The sequence below is a fragment of the Schistocerca nitens genome, chromosome 1 (genome assembly GCF_023898315.1).
Source record: "Schistocerca nitens isolate TAMUIC-IGC-003100 chromosome 1, iqSchNite1.1, whole genome shotgun sequence".
Taxonomy (NCBI): domain Eukaryota; kingdom Metazoa; phylum Arthropoda; class Insecta; order Orthoptera; family Acrididae; genus Schistocerca; species Schistocerca nitens.
This window is the reverse complement of record NC_064614.1, coordinates 602,052,900-602,071,804: the sequence shown is the minus strand read 5'-3', so window position 1 is coordinate 602,071,804 and position 18,905 is coordinate 602,052,900. Positions and strand designations below refer to the sequence as shown.

General features: G+C 43.1%; 1 protein-coding gene across 2 annotated transcripts in view; it reads right to left on the bottom strand.

Moving 5' to 3' along the window:
• The window catches only part of LOC126256593 (SEC14-like protein 1), a 229,089-nt gene that overhangs the window by 65,757 nt on the left and 144,427 nt on the right, over positions 1 to 18,905 (bottom strand). The gene's annotated exons all lie outside the window — the stretch shown is intronic.

The following is an 18,905-nucleotide window of genomic DNA, read 5'->3' as shown; positions in this document are numbered from 1 at the left end:
TCAGGGGACGTTACCAATACTCTGTCAATAATTATTTTTTCTCCGGCATTATCTCGTATGGTTTCTATGTAATTTCTCTCATCGCCGATACCTCTTTCTGAATGTTCATACCACACAAACTTCTGTGTACCCATTCAGTAATTTTTCTATCTTGCTTCCTTTAGATAAGAAAGAAAGCATTAGGAATTGATCATATTCTCCTTCCTCCTGTTGACTGTTTCCGTTGTTTAAGATGTAAAGCACGTCCAATAAGCTTGGAAGTACAGCTATCTGTCTGCTTTTGCTTACAAAAATGTTACTCTTTGCTCTATGGTATGTTTATATTTATCTGGCTTTATTGCAAATTTGATTTCGCTTCACTTTACTAAAAAATTCCTCAAGATTTGCTCAAGATTTGTCAGTAACGTTACTATACATTGACATCTATTAATTCACTCTTCCACCATCTCACGTAGTATCGTAAGAAGTATTTTTTGGGAATACTGGCGGATGCAGTGCCAACTGACGAAGCACTCCGTTATCGGTGTCTAGTTATTAAGAGCAGCTCACAAAAGAATTCAAGGAATCGAGTGTCCATCTGGAAATTTCCATCATTGTTACTGCTTTTCCTCATTAAATAGACACACTGTCATAGTGGTGTGGAGAGGGCTAAACAGGGATAGGCCTACTCTAGTTTACGAATTTACGATACTTATTTCACCAATTCTCATTAGGAACTTAAGTTCCAAGGATCCCTCAAATCCAGACTTACACTGTGTGCTGTTTCACGTGTATCAATATCTTTCATCTTTGGCACTATCGTGCTTCAGAATAGCGTTAGTACCTAAAAACGTGTGCGACTTTGGATGTGGTACAATTACATTCGTTAAAATTTGCTAAGTATTTTTGTTATTGGCATTGTTTAAAGAGAAAATCGTTTAACATTCATTATAGCACAAGTTTAATTAAAATTGTTCGCATATTTCCAAACTGAGAAAGTTGCAATATAATACTCAGTTAGAAAGTAAAGATGGCAGGAACTCACCATCGCAGTACGAATTTCGTGCTATATGAGAATGGATGTGGATGTGACGTGAGAGACGGTTAACTTGGAATCTGTATCCACTCAAAATGTTAACTGTGTTCATGTTATTTGGAAGTTGAAAGATTAACTCTGTGTAGGACCGAGACTAATTACACTCTTAATTTCGCGGTTAACGCTTTTACCAAATCGACTATCTAGGCATGCTTCGCGCATTAACTTTGCTAATACCTTCCTCCTATTGCCAGTCGAAACATATTAGGGAAGTTTGCCCTCAGCGTATATTCCACAGCAAAGTGAAGGATTCCCTCTGCAAACAACCCGGAGGCTGTGAGTGGGTGGCCCGCTCTCCGCGATATCTTCTCTCTCGGGAGTGCCACTCCATCACGGTACATAAAAGGGGCGCCTGGGGAGTTTGAAGCAGAAGAAAGGTGTAGGCAGATGAAAGCGGTTAAGCAGGTGTCGAGGCGCGGCTGGGTGCTCAGTCACAAAATCGACGCAGTATTAGATGAACCGAATTCCGGTGTGCAATTTGGTTTCGAACTGAAAGTCATTATATTTCACGTCATCCACCCTTGCTGGGAGGAATGATAGGGCGACAGCCACTATATAACCAGTAATACGTAAAACAGCTGTATTTTCATCTCTGATTTATTCCAGAGGCCACCTGTTTCGGTACTCCATTATGCCATCATCAGGCCCTTTAGGGCCTGATGATGGCATAATGGAGTACCGAAACAGGTGTTATGGCAACACTGGCTGAGTTTATACTGTCAGACAAAATTCATGTAAAGCGAAACAGTATCCGCACTTGTTTTACGAGTGTGTAGCCGCTGGTGTGGATACTGTTTCGGTTTTGTATGAATTTTGTCTAGCAATATAAGCTCAGCCGGTGTTTTACCATAGAGGGCCAGATGATGGCATAATGGAGTACCGAAACCGGTTGTCTCCGTAATAAACCCGAGTTAACAATACAGCTGTTCGTTTGTTTATTGCTGGTTATATGAAATTCACTGCACTTCTATATACAAACTGCAAACCACTGAAATGGATGGTAGAGGGTATTTAGAATGGCATCACATTTTAGAGTTTCTTCCCGTTCCGATCGAGTAAAGAGCGTGGAAGAACAACTGCTTAAACACCTCTGTGCGTGCTATAGTTAGTCTAGCGTTGCCTTCATGGTCTCCATGGAACGGTACGTAGGGGGATGAATATCTCAATCACTTAATACTGTGACCATTCGTGTTCCCCTCTGGATACGTTCAGTATCCTCAGTTGGCCCTTTGTGTGGTGGGTCCCACACACTTGAGCAATATTCTGACATGGGACGCGGAAGTCATTTGCGTGCAGCCTCCTTTGTAGACTAACTGCATTTTCCCATTTTCCTGCTAATGAACCGTTCTGCCACCTGCCGTACCTACGATTGAGCCTATGTGACTATTGTAATTCATGTCTCTACCATTTGTTAAAACCACGTATTTTTACGAACCGACTGATTCAAATTGTGACATACTGATGTTACACTCTTAGGAGTCTACTTTTTGCGTTGTGTGAAGTGCATGATTTTAGATTTCTGAACATTTAAGGCTAGTTGTCGAACTTGTCAAGATATGACTGGCTATACAGTATGCGAACCTCTTTTCAGATAATATTTAAATCAGTGATAACTTCATCATCTTTTTTAAAGTCTCAGATTACTATTAATACTGCCTGCCAGAACATAACTTTACAACATGAGCACACTTCTCTACGGCAGTTACTTCTAGATTTGTCGATAACACAGCAATCTAGATAGCTTGCTGCGTTAACCCTACCAAAAAATCCTCAATCCAATCACAAATTTTGTTTGATACCCCATATAATCGTGTTCCTTTAAATAATCGTTAGTGTGTTGCCGAGTCAAACGCCATTCGAACGTAATGAAATGCTGCCGCCTCCTGATTGCAGCATACGGTCTCAATACTATGGATCAAGGCAATTTCATTACATTTCCTCGACAGCTGTGGAACACATTACAGCTTTAACAACAAAGACAGGTTCTTAAAATTACGTTCGAACTCTTTCTGTAGGGGCTTTTATCATACAATTTACCTTGACTTAGCACACGAAATGATGAAACTCGTCCTTTTTATAAGACATAACTTATTTTTTTAGTGTGGTGTAAACTGAAGGCCTGTAAATAAAAAAACACGTTTTGAAGTAGGAGGTTGACTTACGATTTACTAAACTCGCCTTCTACTAAGTTTATCATTTTTCTTTCTTCACTTCTCACGGAGCTACATTACTCGTGGGTGACAAGAGCAGTCACGGAAGGCAACTAGCGCATGGGTTTTCGTGACCCACTGTGGCCTGAAGACACCGTCACCCTGCGGAGAATATCGCCAGTCAACGTGGAAACACGCACGTTTTGCCTCGCATCGGCCACTGTTTATTCCGGCAATCCACTAAATTCGTATGCACAGAATATCACAGTGCAATACACTAACACCCTTTGTCATAAACGGTATTTTTCTTTCCACAAGAAAATGTGGAGAGCATGGCTGACCTAAAACAACCTCTGTAAAGATCTCACGGGGTTAACATTAGTGCAAGTCAGACAAAGTGTATACATGTATCCAATAAGCTACCGCAGCACATTTAAATGTCGTGTAGATGACGAAGTGGACTTTGAATTAATGAGCTTTCTAACGGGCAGCTCTTTCTACCCGAAAAGTATCTTCACAGAAAGGAGTTTCAATATTTCACGTTAAATTACAATTAGAATTAACACTGTAATACAGTAATGTAACGTCATTTTACTATTTTGGACTTAAATTCAATGTTTTATGCTCGCGCGTTATGACATTTCTGGAAACAAAGCCTCCACTGTAGGAACAGCGCGTTCCGGAAACAACGATCGTGTGAACCCCAGGTCGCTCTGTTCGTCCAGAGACGCACAAGGTAGCCAGGTAGATGCAGTATTTCTTGACTTCTGTAAGGCATTCGACACAGTCTCGCACTGCAGCCTAGTGGAGAAAACACGTACGGAATGTCAGATCAACTGTGTTATTGAATTGAAGAGTTCTAGCAAACAGAACATAACAGGTCATTCTCAACGCAGAGAAGTCACCAGACGTAAAGTGACTTCGGGGGTATCCAAAGGGAGTGTTATACGTCCATTACTTTTCAGTATACATACAAACGATATAGTATGTATTATTGGAAGTTCCATGAAGCTTTTCGCGGTTTATGCTGTTGTATACAAATACGCCGCGATCGATGTTTGGTACAGCGAGTGGCAATTGACTCTCTATATAAACAAATGTAACGTATTGCTTACTCCTAAACAGAAAGACCTCTTATCGTATTGCAGAAAAATCGATGGAAGCTGTTACTTCCTTTAAGTTATCTAGGAGTATGCGTATGGAGCGAATGAAAATGGAATGACCACATAAAACTAATGGCAGGAAAGGAAGATGGCAGATGGATTCATTGGACGTATGCTCTGGAAATGGGGCCCCCCAGTAAAGGGGGTAGCTTACAAAACCCTCGTTCAACCAATATGTGAATACTGCTCGTCGGTATGGGATCCGTACCAGGTAGAATTGATAGAAGAAATAGAGAATATCCAAAGAAGAGAAGCGCGTCTCGTTACAGGTTCGTTCATTAAGCACGAAGGCACCGCGGATATGATCAATCACGCAGGAGGAGGAGGAGGAGGAGGAGACGTGTTTAACGTTTCGTCGACAATGAGGTTATTAGAGACCGAGCACAAGCCCGGACTAAGGAAGGATGGGGAAGGAATCGGACGTACTCTTTGGAAGGACCCATCACGGCATTTGCCTTAACCGATATAGGAAAATCACGGAAAACTTAGATCAGGCTGGCCGGACGCGGGTTTGAGCCGTCGTCCTCCCCAGCGCGAGTCCAGTGTGTTAACCACAGCGCTACCTCGCTCGGTATGATCAATCGCTACAAGAGGTGTTCTGCATCACGTTGGTTTACTGTTAAAATTTCGGGAGCGTACTTTCCTAGAAGAGGCAAGTCAAAAAACCTATTGTTTCTTCCTACGTATATCTCGCGAAAAGATCAGGAGGATAAAATTTGAGGGACTTGAGCCCACACGGTAGCTTACCGGCAGTCGTTCTTCCTGCGAACCATTCGCGTCTGGAGCAGGAAGAGTAGCAAGTGACACCGGTACACGAAGTACCCTCCGGCACACACCGCAAGGTGGCTTGCGCAGTACTGCTGTAGAAATTACGCTAAATGCACATAAATGACTACTCTCCACATCCCAGAGGAAAAACAGCGGGCGTCGCAACTAGAAAGGAATTCTACGCGCTGAACCGGATATATGAATGCCCTTGTCTCCGGCAGCAGTGCAACAGAAATTCTCTCCGCAGGGCTCAGGCTGTAAACCGTTTTAGGCCCGCATCATGCTGACATTTCCCTTGCAGATCTTATTTTTATTTCATAAAAGCTGCGAAAATGTTCGAAGGCCCAACTAGTGGATCGGCGTTTTACACCCCACAGCGACTTGAGAACTTATGTTCTATCACAAGCAGCGGCGCGTGTTTTTGCACTGGGAAATCTACGCTACTGGCCATTAAAATTACTACACCACGAAGATGACGTGCTACAGTCGCGAAATTCAACCGACAGGAAGATGATGATGTGATATGCAAATGATTAGCTTTTCAGAGCATTCACACAAGGTTGGCGCTGGTGGCGACACCTACAACGTGCTGACGTGAGGACAGTTTCCAACCGATTTCTCATACACAAACAGCAGTTGACCGGCGTTGTCTGGTGAAACGTAGTTGTGATGCCTCGTGTGAGGAGGAGAAATGCGTACCATCACGTTTCCGACTCTGATAAAGGTAGGATTGTAGCCTGTCGCGATTGCGGTTTATCGTATCGCGACATTGCTGCTCGCGATGGTCGAGATCCAATGACTGTTAGCGGAGTATGGAATCGCTGGGTTCAGGAGGGTAATACGGAACGCCGTGAAGGATCCCAACGGCCTCGTATCACTAGCAGTAGAGATGACAGGCATCTTATCCGCATGGCTGTAACGGATCGTGCAGTCACGTCTCGATCCCTGAGTCATGAGATGGGGACGTTTGCAAGACAACAACCATCTGCACGAACAGTTGGACGACGTTTGCAGCAGCATGGACTATCAGCTGGGAGACCATGGCTGCGGGTACCCTTGACGCTGCATCACAGACAGGAGCGCCTGCGATGGTGTACTCAACGACGAACCTGGATGCACGAATGGCAAAACGTCATTTTTTCAGATGAATCCAGGTTCTGTTTACAGCATCATGATGGTCGCATCCGTGTTTGGCGACATCGCGGTGAACGCACATTGGAAGCGTGTATTCGTCATCGCCATACTGGCGTATCACCCGGCGTGATGATATGGGGTGCCGTTGGTTACACGTCTCGGTCACCTCTTGTTCGCACTGACGGAACTTTGAACACTGGACGTTACATTTCAGATGTGTTACGACCCGTGGCTCTACCCTTCATTCGATCCCTGAGAAACCCTACATTTCAGTAGTATAATGCACGACCGCATGTTGCAGGTCTTGTACGGGCCTTTCTGGATACAGAAAATGTTCGACTGCTGCCCTGGCCAGCACATTCTCCAGATCTGTCACCAATTGAAAACTTCTGGTCAATAGTGGCCGAGCAACTGGCTCGTCACAATACGCCAGTCACTACTCCTAATTAACTGTGGTATCGTGTTTAAGCTGCATGGGCAGCTGTACTTGTACACGCCATCCAAGCTCTGTTTGACTCAATGCCCAGGCGTATCAAGGCCGCTATTACGGCCAGAGGTGGTTGTTCTGGGTACTGATTTCTCAGGATCTATGCACCCAAATTGCGTGAAAATGTGATCACATGCCAGTTCTAGTATAATATATTTGTCCAATGAATACCCGTTTATCATCTGCATTTCTTCTTGGTGTAGCAATTTTAATGGCCAGTAGCGTAATTGCAGACTAAATCGGACGCGCGACCACCATTGATTTTCACAACCGCTTTAGCTCGTCGTCACTCAAAGAGAAAGCGACGACACTCCAATGGAGTTTCACTTTATGCTTACGGAGCCACCTGAGCATATTACTGTGCAAGCACTGCAAGGCGAAAACATCGTAGGCAGACATTTTCTAAGCAATTGGCTCTTACTTCTGAGACAGTCTTCTTCTAAGAAATTACTTTCATTCTTCACCGAGTTCACATCCAATCTCTCAACACAGTCGATATTCGTACATTTTCCGCCAATTCGTCTACATTTTTCTCCTATTTTAGAAATGAAGCAACGTGAGTACACTTTACTGTCCAGAAATTCATTCCGCGCTCCGCACGCGAGCAAGATAGAAAGTTCTCATACTGGCACCCAGAAATGCACTTATTTTTTGACACAGTCCCGTTTTAAGACAGCGCAATTCGTCAAATGTTATGTTTTCCACCGAGTATATTCCACCCAAGAAGTGCGATTCTGGTTACCCCGCAAAATATTCATCTAGAGCTGCCATTACATCATTGTTAAGCTTGAAATGTTTCTTTAGATGCTGTGACGGGTGTATGTCATGAGTGCCCAAATCCAATGAACTGGATGGACATTACAACATTCGTTCGTTTACGCATGGCCTCGTGGAGATATGACTATCATCATCTCGAGCTTGCAGTCGTGTCAAACGGTTAAGATATGCACTAGATTTCAACTGACAAGTTACCACTTGACAATGTGACGAGTACTTGGCGAAAACCTCGCGCATGTCTGACCGTTTCACGCAGTTTGGAAGGCCTAGACGCTTTTCTTCAATTGTTATTTTAGTAATCCACTGCCGAAGCACCATCGTCTTCATTTTTTAAAATTTAGTTTGCTTTCCGCATTGCTTCTCCCGTATTGTTGCTTACAAGTGGGTTGTATGACTGTGATACTACTTTTATTATAGTAGGCAATTAAGCTATAAAGTAAGTCTCTCGAGAGAGGCGGAGAGACTACTTGACATCATTCCCGCTGTACACGAGTAAAAGGCAACGCCTTTCAAACAGTAATTATTGGCAGTCACCAAGATCGCGGTGACCGTTAGAGGGGCTCCTTGGTTAAAGAAAGACGCCAGAAGCATAGGGATACATCCCTAAGAGGTGATTGGCAGCCGGAGAAGCGGCCCCATCCACCGTACTGGTTAATGTTTTTGTTATATGTTCACTTGATGTGGCTCTTAGTGTCACGAAAACGGTAATGATCTAAAAATAAAGGATTAAATACAGCTGAAGCAGTTTATTAATACCAAATCTGCCAACTGAATCAGCTATTTCATGCATCTTCAGTCTGCTACCATCCAGTACGAGCAGAATACGAAGAGAACCATTAACCGCGGAAAAATTCCAAAACTGACAATTGCCTTTTTTTTTCATCGGAGCCCACTTTAATTTCTAAATCTTACTGCCGGTAAGAGGATGTGTATCTGACATCGTACGAAGGAATGGTACCAGGGCTTTGGCGAAACAGGTGAACAGAGGGTCACAAAAGATTCTCACGTCTTACTGCCCTCGTGGAGATCCGTACCACGTGACGTAAAAAAACTGACAAGATAATACACTCGACAGCTACCTACACATCAAATTTAACTCTTGAAGGACTAATTTTGAATTGTTTTTTCTTCTTTCAGAAGTAATGAAGCAGAATCTTAGAGGCTACTGGACAGAAGAAATCCAAGACTACCTCTAGTTAATACACACACTCGCGAAACGCCTTTCCCACTGCCTGCAAACACCAGTGGAAATGATAACTGAATTTAAGCCATAGTTCAATGTGGCAGAATTTCAACGGACATTCCACCACGGGCGATTTTCTCGATCATCAGTCCAGTCGGGCAGACTTACAATGTTAACGAGTTTCACCTTAGAGGTCTCCAATCACTTTCTGTCTTGCAGGAGGTCGTGGGCATGTCGTACAAAGCCATCTAGAACCGGCATAAGTGAGTTGGTGCAAAGGTAAAAATGCTGACGTACAATATTTGGGAGAAGTTACTTTCACATACCCATGCCGCCATCTTGCTTTATGTATGCCGTGGTTCCTTAAATAATTTCGTGGAAACACTCTGATGGTTAGTAAGACAAGCTCACGGTCAATTCTCTCCCTATCCACACTAAACTGACCTAGTGCTCCACTCCCTTCCGCTCCCTCCCTGCCCCAACCAACAAACACAATGCTGAAATAAACCCTAGTACTGCAAACCAATTAGGAGACTGTTCAAAGCGAATCTAGTATCTCTTGCGTAGCGAATAGTTCCACGTGACGGGAAAACAACGCTGCTGATACCTGTTTAAAAATAGAGTAAAAGGAAACGTATAGCATTACAGCCCACTATCTCTGAAGTCCATCTGTTGCAGGATCGCAGACTATTTTTAAGCTCTGCGATTATGCAGACTATTCTTACGCTCTGCAATTATGATGTCTCTGTCGGAAAAAGAAAACCTCCTCAGAGAATCAGCTCAGATAATGGAGCAGCCACTCGCGCGGGAAACGGCTGGCTTTATTCACTCAAATACCATGGACTCTACCTGGGTAAATTCAAACCGATAGTTTAGTCTTCGCAGATTTTCGTGAGGTATTCGACACTTTGCTACATTGTCGACTAATAATAACGATATGATCGCTTCATGAAACGAGTTTCGCTCAGGTGACTTCGCATATGAATGGACACAGCGACACCAATGAAGACTTCGGCTTCGCCGATTTGTGAGAGCCGGAGTCGTGTCAGAAATCGTTCGTTTGCTCAAAATCTTACATCTCCTTAAGTTCTTCACCCATTGCTTTTAAAAAGTGACACGACGTCGCATTCGGATTCGCGAGTTTTAACTCGCCTACTGGAGCGCCATTGTTGGACATAAGGATACATATGATACACAATAGGGAACAGCTACACGTCCGGCACAGATGTGCCACCACAAGTAATCTGTCTTCTCTTCTTTGACACTTTAGACATCTGTTTCTGTACATCAGTTACAGTTGGAAGCTGTTTTTAAAGCCACCATGACATTTTCTCACGCCACTCGAACGTCCGTTATCTCCTCCATCGCAGTTATTTGAACAACGAGAACGCGGGAGTCGTCAAGTCAAGTGTGGAGAGGTGAATTATACAACACCAAAAAGCGACATAAACAATCTAATTTTTCGGCATGCAGAAATGGACTATAGGCACGTGGAAATCTAATTCTGAGCAACCGTGAAAATAAATCAATACCTATTATAAAATTGATGTATTTAGTTTTATGTATATGGTAGGGTACACATCTCCTAGATCACTGGTGCTAAGCACCATCTACCCAGCATAGTTCAGGAGATGTGAAAAACTCTTAGATGCGAGAAGAAGAAGACGAAAACGCATCATGGATGAAGTTATAATACATTATTTCTGTACTATTACGACACTGCTACTGACGGGTCAACTTGGAGAAATCCCTGGCACCTGACAGAGTTTTCAACAGCTTTCAACTGCGAAGCGCAAACAGCTTTAGGCGAAGACAGTTCCCATCTATACAACTTTGAAGATGAGTTGCCATAAAGACTTTTACAAAAACGTATTATTGACACGTGAAGCAGTAGCGCCCGATGTACAGAAACTGTACGCTACAAACACAGCTCAGTTTTTGTTTTCGTTTCCAATAGAAAATTGGCGAATTGAATATCCGAGCAATGCCGGATTTGTCAGCTAGCAAATAAAGCGTTCGGGAAGAGTGTAATGCGCACATGGGCCCGCCTTCCGTCAGGCGGGTGTCAAGTGGCCGAGGTCGGTTCAACATAGCCAACGTCTCTTGGCCCCGGATTAACCGGTTAAGTTCAGCACAGAGAAAACCATTCTCACTCATGGAACGTCGACCGGCAAGACGAGAGAATGAGCTTCGCTGTTCTGCAACTTCTCATAGTACTACAACAGTTGACTGTTCCTGTAAACGACGCATCTGTTGCTGGGCATCTGTACAGAAAGTACTAGTTTCATCCCTGGAGCAGGGGAGCAAGGCGAAACAAAATTCTGGTGCTGAATAATTATTATTCACCCTGTTAATAAGTAATCGCCATCTCTGAAGTCAGGACGGATAATTTATATGTGATACATAGCAAGAACAACTACCTCAAAGTGTGCGCCTACGCCAGGTAGCAAACTGCGAGCCCCTTTCTCCTGTCCAAGAACATCGCTAAGAATGTCTCTACCACCACATGCTTCTTATGGGGGAGGTGGTCGTCTTTTGCAAGAAAATTTAGACTAGCCTTTCCTCCATTAAGCCATACAGCGTCACACAACACAGACCCACGACCGTAATACAAATTCAGGTCAGCATTAACTATTTATCACCAGTCAGACTGCGACATGCTAGGCTGATTACTAGAACAGACATTTTCCGTGAGTAATCAAAGTGTGAGACATCTCACATATCACTACCACAACCACCAGAAACCGTTAATACTTTCACGTACCAAGCGCTGACCACTAACGGTCTGAAGTATTTTCGTCACTGATCTGAAATATTCTGACATTCGCGCAGATAAATGAAATCTCACAATGTGTGCATGGCCCATAAATGATCCCTATTTAGTACGAAAGGCACAATTATCCTTCAGATCATTTTTCCTATAAACGATGATTTGCATTAACTATCACAAAACAAGTAACTTCCATCTTACTTTCCTAGTGAATTAAAAGGTCGTCAGAAATAGCACATTTGATTGTCCTGTAAGGGCGAGGATATTTCCTTTCACTGTTGTCGCTTCCTTTCATCTACCGGACACGTGCGCATCACGTTCTCTTTAACAACTAGCTTCCTTGTTTGAGGTTCTTGCGCTACGTTCAATACGGTTCTGCTGAAAAATCCCCTGGAACTAATCTCTGTAATATCGACATGTCAAACACCGGCACAACATTCAGCAGTACACTCGTATACTTTCGTCGCCAGAGTTATTTAGCATAAAATTCCTCTGGGTTATAGACCAAGTCACGTTGTGAAAGAATACAACGACTGCGTCACCATTTGAAGTGGTCTTCATCAGGGTATGTAAAACGGCTGAGAAATGGATTTGGCGCCATATGAAAGCTTGATATCTTGTTCTGTAACTGTGTAAATATCGTAAGTTTCCGTTACTTACAACTTTTTAATTTTAGATAGAATTTGAGATGAGAAACACACCACTTTTACGTCTATCGAACTGCGGGGCGTCTTTAGTAGTTGTTTCTCCAGCGAACGACTCCTAAGGACATTCACACTCAGATGCCAAACACTAGGATCAAGTGATCTTTCTACAGCACTTTATGTTTCATACCAATGATGAGCATTTCGCCGCTGAAGATGAACCCCGCAGTGAATGGAGTACATCATTGACACACTTGGCAACAAGCGATGCCGTCCAATAGTAGATTCTCAAGGACCAGTTAATAACCGCAAAAAAAAAAAAAAAATAAATAAATAAAAAAAATAAAAAAAAACTGGACATTTCGCAGGAGCTGCTGTTTTCATTATTAGCAATATCGTATAGACTTTGAAGCTTTTAGTACAGTTTTTGCCGGGATGTTAAACAGTGAAACTAAGGCACTAATTGATACATCAGTAGGTCTTTCGGCTCATTTTTATTCCACGAAGAACTTTATGGCAAAGTTATTGACAGGTTGAAACTCGGATCCACCCTTACATCCCAAAAGCAACGAACGGTCAACAGAGATGCATTATGGTGCGTCATTGCACCCAGAAATAGATCAAAAACTTCGTGGCGTCTATTTTCTGGTGCAAAGACAGTATTCTGTAAGTGGGCTATCTACCTCAGAGTTTTAGTATAACTGGAGATTATCCTGAAGCCTCCTCTAGCAGCTGAAGGTGGCAAATTAAGACGGTAGCAGCTGAAGGTGGCAAATTAAGACGGAAAGCCGCGGAAAGTTGGGAATAGGTGTCCTCTTGTTGCAAGGTCATGCAGCTCTTCATAAATTCAAAGCTGTTGTTGCTTAATTGGCGTTTCCTATATTGTTCCATCACCCCACTTATCATCTGAGCCGACTCCCATCGGATTACCATTAAATCCGAAGAAACATATGAAAATTCGTTATTTTGACGACCCCAAGGGTGTCAAACGTGCTGCGAGAGCTGGTCTGATCTTGCATATTCTTTCTGAAAGGGCTAAAAACATCGATATAACAAATTCGCAGTCTCTGAGTAAGTAGATATGTAGAATGCATATACCGTCAGAACTTTATTATTTAGGCGTATAAAACAAAGGGCCAAAATTTTATTTACGCCCCTTTTAAAAGAATCGTAGGAGCGTTAGTGACGGTATATTAAAGTTTCATTATCCCAGCAGTGTTTTCTGCCATGAATATGGTCACTTCAATTAGCGGCCGAAAAGTTGGTAGATTACAAATTAAACGGGAGTTATTCAGTCATTTGCGACCGTAATGACCACAGTCCAAACAAGACTTTATTACAGTCGCAAAAGACGGAGTAACTCCCTTATTACTTGATAAACTGAATCTACGGAAGAAAGGCGTCAAAACCAAGAAGCTACTCTGTTGGCAGATAATTTTATATGGCGCAGTCCACAACCCTCGAGAATTTTACAGAAATTTTTTCAGTTACTTAGATTGGTTTCTTGAGACGAAAATGAGGGTCTAGGGTCCCTGATAACTGCCGCGGTATGCTAGAAAATTACTGCGGGAGTGCTGTTAAATTTCTCTCAGATAAATGCACAGAATTCTCCAACAAATTTAAGTCAACTACTTGGTTCAAATGGCTCTGAGCCACATGGGACTTAACTTCTGAGGTCATCAGTCCCCTAGAACTTAGAACTACTTAAACCTAACTAACCTAAGGACATCACACACATCCATGACCGAGGCAGGATTCGAACCTGCGACCGTAGCGGTCGCGCGGTTCCAGACTAGCGCCAGAACCGCTCGGCCACCCCAGCCGGCTAAGTTAGCTACTTGTTCTCCCACGATCGTTCCATTCCATATCGCTGTAAAATGTTACGCCTAGATATTGAATACAATCTTCAGAGGAGTACTACTAATGTATTAGAATGCTGCGGTTTTTTTCCCCCTCCTGATTTCGTTCACTGCCTTTCATTTGCGCACTTAGGACGCACTTCTGTTCACCACAACCACTGGAAATACTGAAAGACATCTGCATCTACACTCCGCAAACCACCTTATGGTGCATGGCGGAGGGTACTTTGAGTATCAGGGGTCACGTTTCATGTTCCAGTCGCGTATAGTTCGCGGGAAGAATGACTGCTCGTAAGTCTCCGTACGGTCTCGAATCTCTAATTTTATCTTGATAATATTTTCCCGTGTTATACATATTTTCGAAAACTTAACAGTAAACCACACGGTGACGCAGAACGCCTCTCTTGCAGCGCCTGCCACTGCAGTTGACTGAGCAGCTCTGAGACGCTTTCGCTCTTACTGAATGAACCTGTAACGAAACGTGTTGCTCTTTTTTTGGACCTTCTTTCAGTCCTATCTCGTACGGATCCTCTACCGACTATCAGTATTCATTGTATATTCATGTGTTGTAAGCTACCTCCCTTATTGACAGATCCAATTTTGAGGATTTAGCGAACGATTGTCTGGCATCTGCCTTTCCTGCGATAAGTTTTACGTGGTCGTTCCACTTCAAATCGCTCCGTAGACATACTCCTAGACATTTATGGAAGTAACTGCTTCCGGTGTTTGTTCTGTAAGCGTGCATTCACGTAATGAAGGGTCTTTCTACCAAGGTAGTCTTAATAATGTTGAGGCTTAATTGCCACTCCTTGCACCAAGCGTCGATCTACCACAGGTCTTCTTACATTTTGTCAGAATTTTCTATTCTTCACTACAACTACTATGTCATCTATGTGTATTGTGAAAAGTAATGGTCCTACAACACTTCCCTGGCGCACGCCCTAATTTTCTTGTACGACTGAAGACTTTTCTCCGTTCCGAATGAAATTGTAGAAGTTTCTGCAGTTAACCGGCAGTGGTTTCACTGTGGGCAGCAACAACGCGAGCGTGACTAGGTAGCTGTGTAGTCTCATAAATGCTGCTATATTGGGCACCCTCCGGGACGTCTGCGACAGAAGTGGGGGAGGGAGGGGGGTGAGGCGCAGTTCAGCGCCGGTCCCCTGGGAAGCCGCACAGCTGTTTCCGCCGGGCGTCGTCTCACGCGGCTCCAGTAACATCAGCTGCGACCGATCGATCCTGGCTGCAGCCGCGCTCGTTATTAAAACGCAACGCCGACCACATGCCACGCCAGCCGTCGCATCTCGACTTGCGGCGATTAACTTCTACTCGCCGGCGCAAGTTGCGAGACAAACGTGGCGTAATATCTGTGGCGACAATAATATAGTCTCTGCTTTCCGGTGGCAGTTCTCTCAGACGCCTGGAGATGCCAACGTGCGTTCAGCACCATCTGGGAATTTATCGGACATAGCAAAGATGCCATATGCCAAATAGTGAGGAGGAGGTTGTCTGCAGAAACAGCGAGGAAAGGAATATACGGAAACTGCTATATTTCGTTCACCATAAGGATACTCCTAATGTAAATAAATACAAACGTGAAGACTGGTCAGCAGCCGAAGCATAATGGTGTTGTTACGGCCTTGTAAATGAGTCTTACTTACGTATTAAATATCTAAGAACTTTGTTACTATAAATGATACTAGGATTTTCTAATTTGTTTACCTAACAGCCATCGACATTTTCTTAATCATACTTTAGCGGTGAAGTTTTTATTTCAAAAATCGTGTACAGTTGCAGTCTGTAAACTCTTGTGCTTTAAGAGTCACGCAGTTAATATGTACTGGAAAATAGCTGACGCTGCTTCCTGCTCCATAGTGAAAGAGCATGGAACACCGTTAAAAATGGAGAGAACCAGAATTTTCTTAATGTTTCTGAAAAGTTTACAGAGAAAATCGGCTCGGAAATTTTCCGAGCAACTGTTTGTCAAGACGCGCAGTGTAATCGGTGGTGAGTGACATTGGTAAACGGATATTCCGTGGATCGTGTGTTCTGATCTCCCAATACGAAATTCATGAAATAGATGCTAATTAACAAATCTCAATAATTTTTATGATGCAAATCATCTTGTTTCTAATTACATACTGCACGCAAAATTTCAGTTCCATTACAAATGTGAATTATTAATTATACACACTTTATAAAAGATTTATTAATAAATTATTTAAGAAAACATTACAAATTAAATTTTTTGGACAAAAATTAAAAATCAAGTATCTTTCTTTGGACTATGTCTACTGTTTTATACCACAGATGACGTCTCACACGATCCGAAGTGACAAGCGTCATAGAAACACACAAAACAATTTTCAGGCATCAAGCACACCATAAAACTGTTGCAGTTTCACAGCTGCTATCATGCAACTGCATACTAAACACACCATAATTGATATGGGGCCAAGTTAATAGATTTATCGGGAAGTACGACATTTAAGCTGCCTGACGTACTGGAACTAAATGCACGAAGCTCTGTCACACTTCACTGTTAATCGCTGGCGGGATGCAGACGAGCATACAATAAAATGAGAGAATGTGGCGCTTAGTTGACTTCCTGGATTCTGTTGTTGATCGCCTCGTTATCAACGTAGCAGCTGACAGTTCCTGTGGTTCGAATATGATACGTCAGATCACCAGTCGACTGACTTACTTTCAATGGCTTCAATATTTAACTATGAGGTGAAATCCCTGCAATACGCTTTTACGTTACATAGCTCACGCAGGAAAAATTACCCTGTGTTTAACTTGCGCATTTTCAACGCTCTTAGTTATAATTACAGTACTATGTCACTCAAGAGCGAGAGCATGTTACGTTTTCCGTCTAGTCCTCTAAGAAGCGTATCGCGGAAGTTTTGCCGATATTATTCCATCCTGTTTAAAAGTTAAATGACATTCGAAGCTATAATTGTTTACGTCTTAACTACAAGTCACTGCAGATCAGTTGTCGGTCCAAGTCAAATGCGCCGTTGTGTTGTTGTCTTCAGTTCAGAGACTGATTTGATGCAGCTGCCCATGCTACTCTATCCTGCGCAAGCCTCTTCATCTCCCAGTACCTACAGCAACCTATATCCTTCTGAATCTGTTTAGTGTATTCATCTCTTGGTCTCCCTCTACGATTTTTACCCTCCACGCTTCCCTCCAATATTAAATTGGTGATCCCTTGATGCCTCAGAACGTGTCCTACCAACCGATCCCGTCTTCTAGTCAAGTAGCGCCATAAATTCCTCTTCTCTCCAGTTCTATTCAGTACCTCCTCATTAATTACGTGACCTACCCATCTAATCTTCAGCATTCTTATGTAGCATCACATTTCAAGAGCTTCTATTCTCTTCTTGTCTGAACTTGTTATCGTCCATGTTTCACTTCCATACATGGCCACACTCCATACAAATACTTTCAGAAACGACTTCCTGACACTTAAATCTATACTCAATGTCAAATTTCTTTTCTTCAGAAACATTTTCCCTGCCATCGCCACTCTACATTTTATATCCTCCCCACTTCGACAGTCATCAATTATTTTGCTTCCCACATAGAAAAACTCATTTACTGCTTTAAGTGTCATTTCCTAATGTAATTCCCTCAGCATCACCTGATTTAATTCGACTACATTCCATTATCCTCGTTTTGCTTTTGTTGATGTTCATCTTATATCCTTCTTTCAACACACTGTCCATTCCGTTCAGCTGCTCTTCCGGGTTGTTATGAATCCCATATTATCGCTGATAATGAGTCGAAAACGTATCCTTATTATCGTACTTGACTATACTCAAGATATGCGAAATGAAATCCAATGAGATTCCAGAAGACGCGGAAGGATACACGTTGTAATGTTAACATCAAGTTTATTCTTATGGTGAACGCAGTACAGAAGAGGAGCAAGACGACAAGCGTTAAGTCACAAGCTTTAACGCTACAGCCTCTGAACCTTCTCTCAGGTAAACGTGTGGAATGCAGTTCTCTGGAAAACGTGCTGAATGTAGCTGACGGCATTTGCTACGAGCTAGGATGTGTGTGCTTTCCGGTACCAGCAGGCAGGATGCAAGGATTTTGTGACCCGAAGTCGTGGAGAGGTGCGTGTTGGATGCACGAGTTTGAAAATCTTTTTACGCGATTCTTTTTTTTTTTACTGCACATGATGTTCCAGCGACGAACAGGGTTAGAATGTTTAATACGCGATTGCTTTAACTTAGAAACTTACGTTCGTCTAAGTAATTTTGGTAGCCGTGCCCGCCTCCGTTGCAGCCACATCGTGGTAACGGACAGTGGAAGGCAGTTGGTAACATGACCCGACTTCGTCCGAGGATTAGTGCTAATCTCTAGTTGGCAGAATTCGCGCAGAGCGAATCACTTTCATGGCACTAGAAGGAGCCGTAAAGGGCAAAACATTGAGGGGGAAGCAGAATTCGATTTACGCACAACACGTAACTAAGGACATTACTTTTTGGTGCCACTCTGAGGGGAAGAGACTGTCACAGGTGAGTAAATCCCGTAGTGAACAGCTGCACAGGCTGATTTGCTAAAGGGGGATGAACTGCAGGGGAGAGTATGAGGTACATTTAGACATATGGCCAGAAAAGGAGATGTATCCACTTGAAGCTGGAGATGAAATATCTTCTTAGTGATTGAAAGTACACGTAGGAACACCCCTGCCAAGTGGTGATGTTCTGTCTGTACAAGCTTTTAGCTCCACAATTAAGAGGTGGTCACCAATAATGTCCACTGGCACGTTGAGGCTGAACAAGTGCCGATGGTTCGTGGCCTCCGTGCCATGAGAATTCTCCACAACTCACCACAGATCGTCATTGTAAAAGCTGGCGACGCCGCACCTCGTAAGAGTAGTA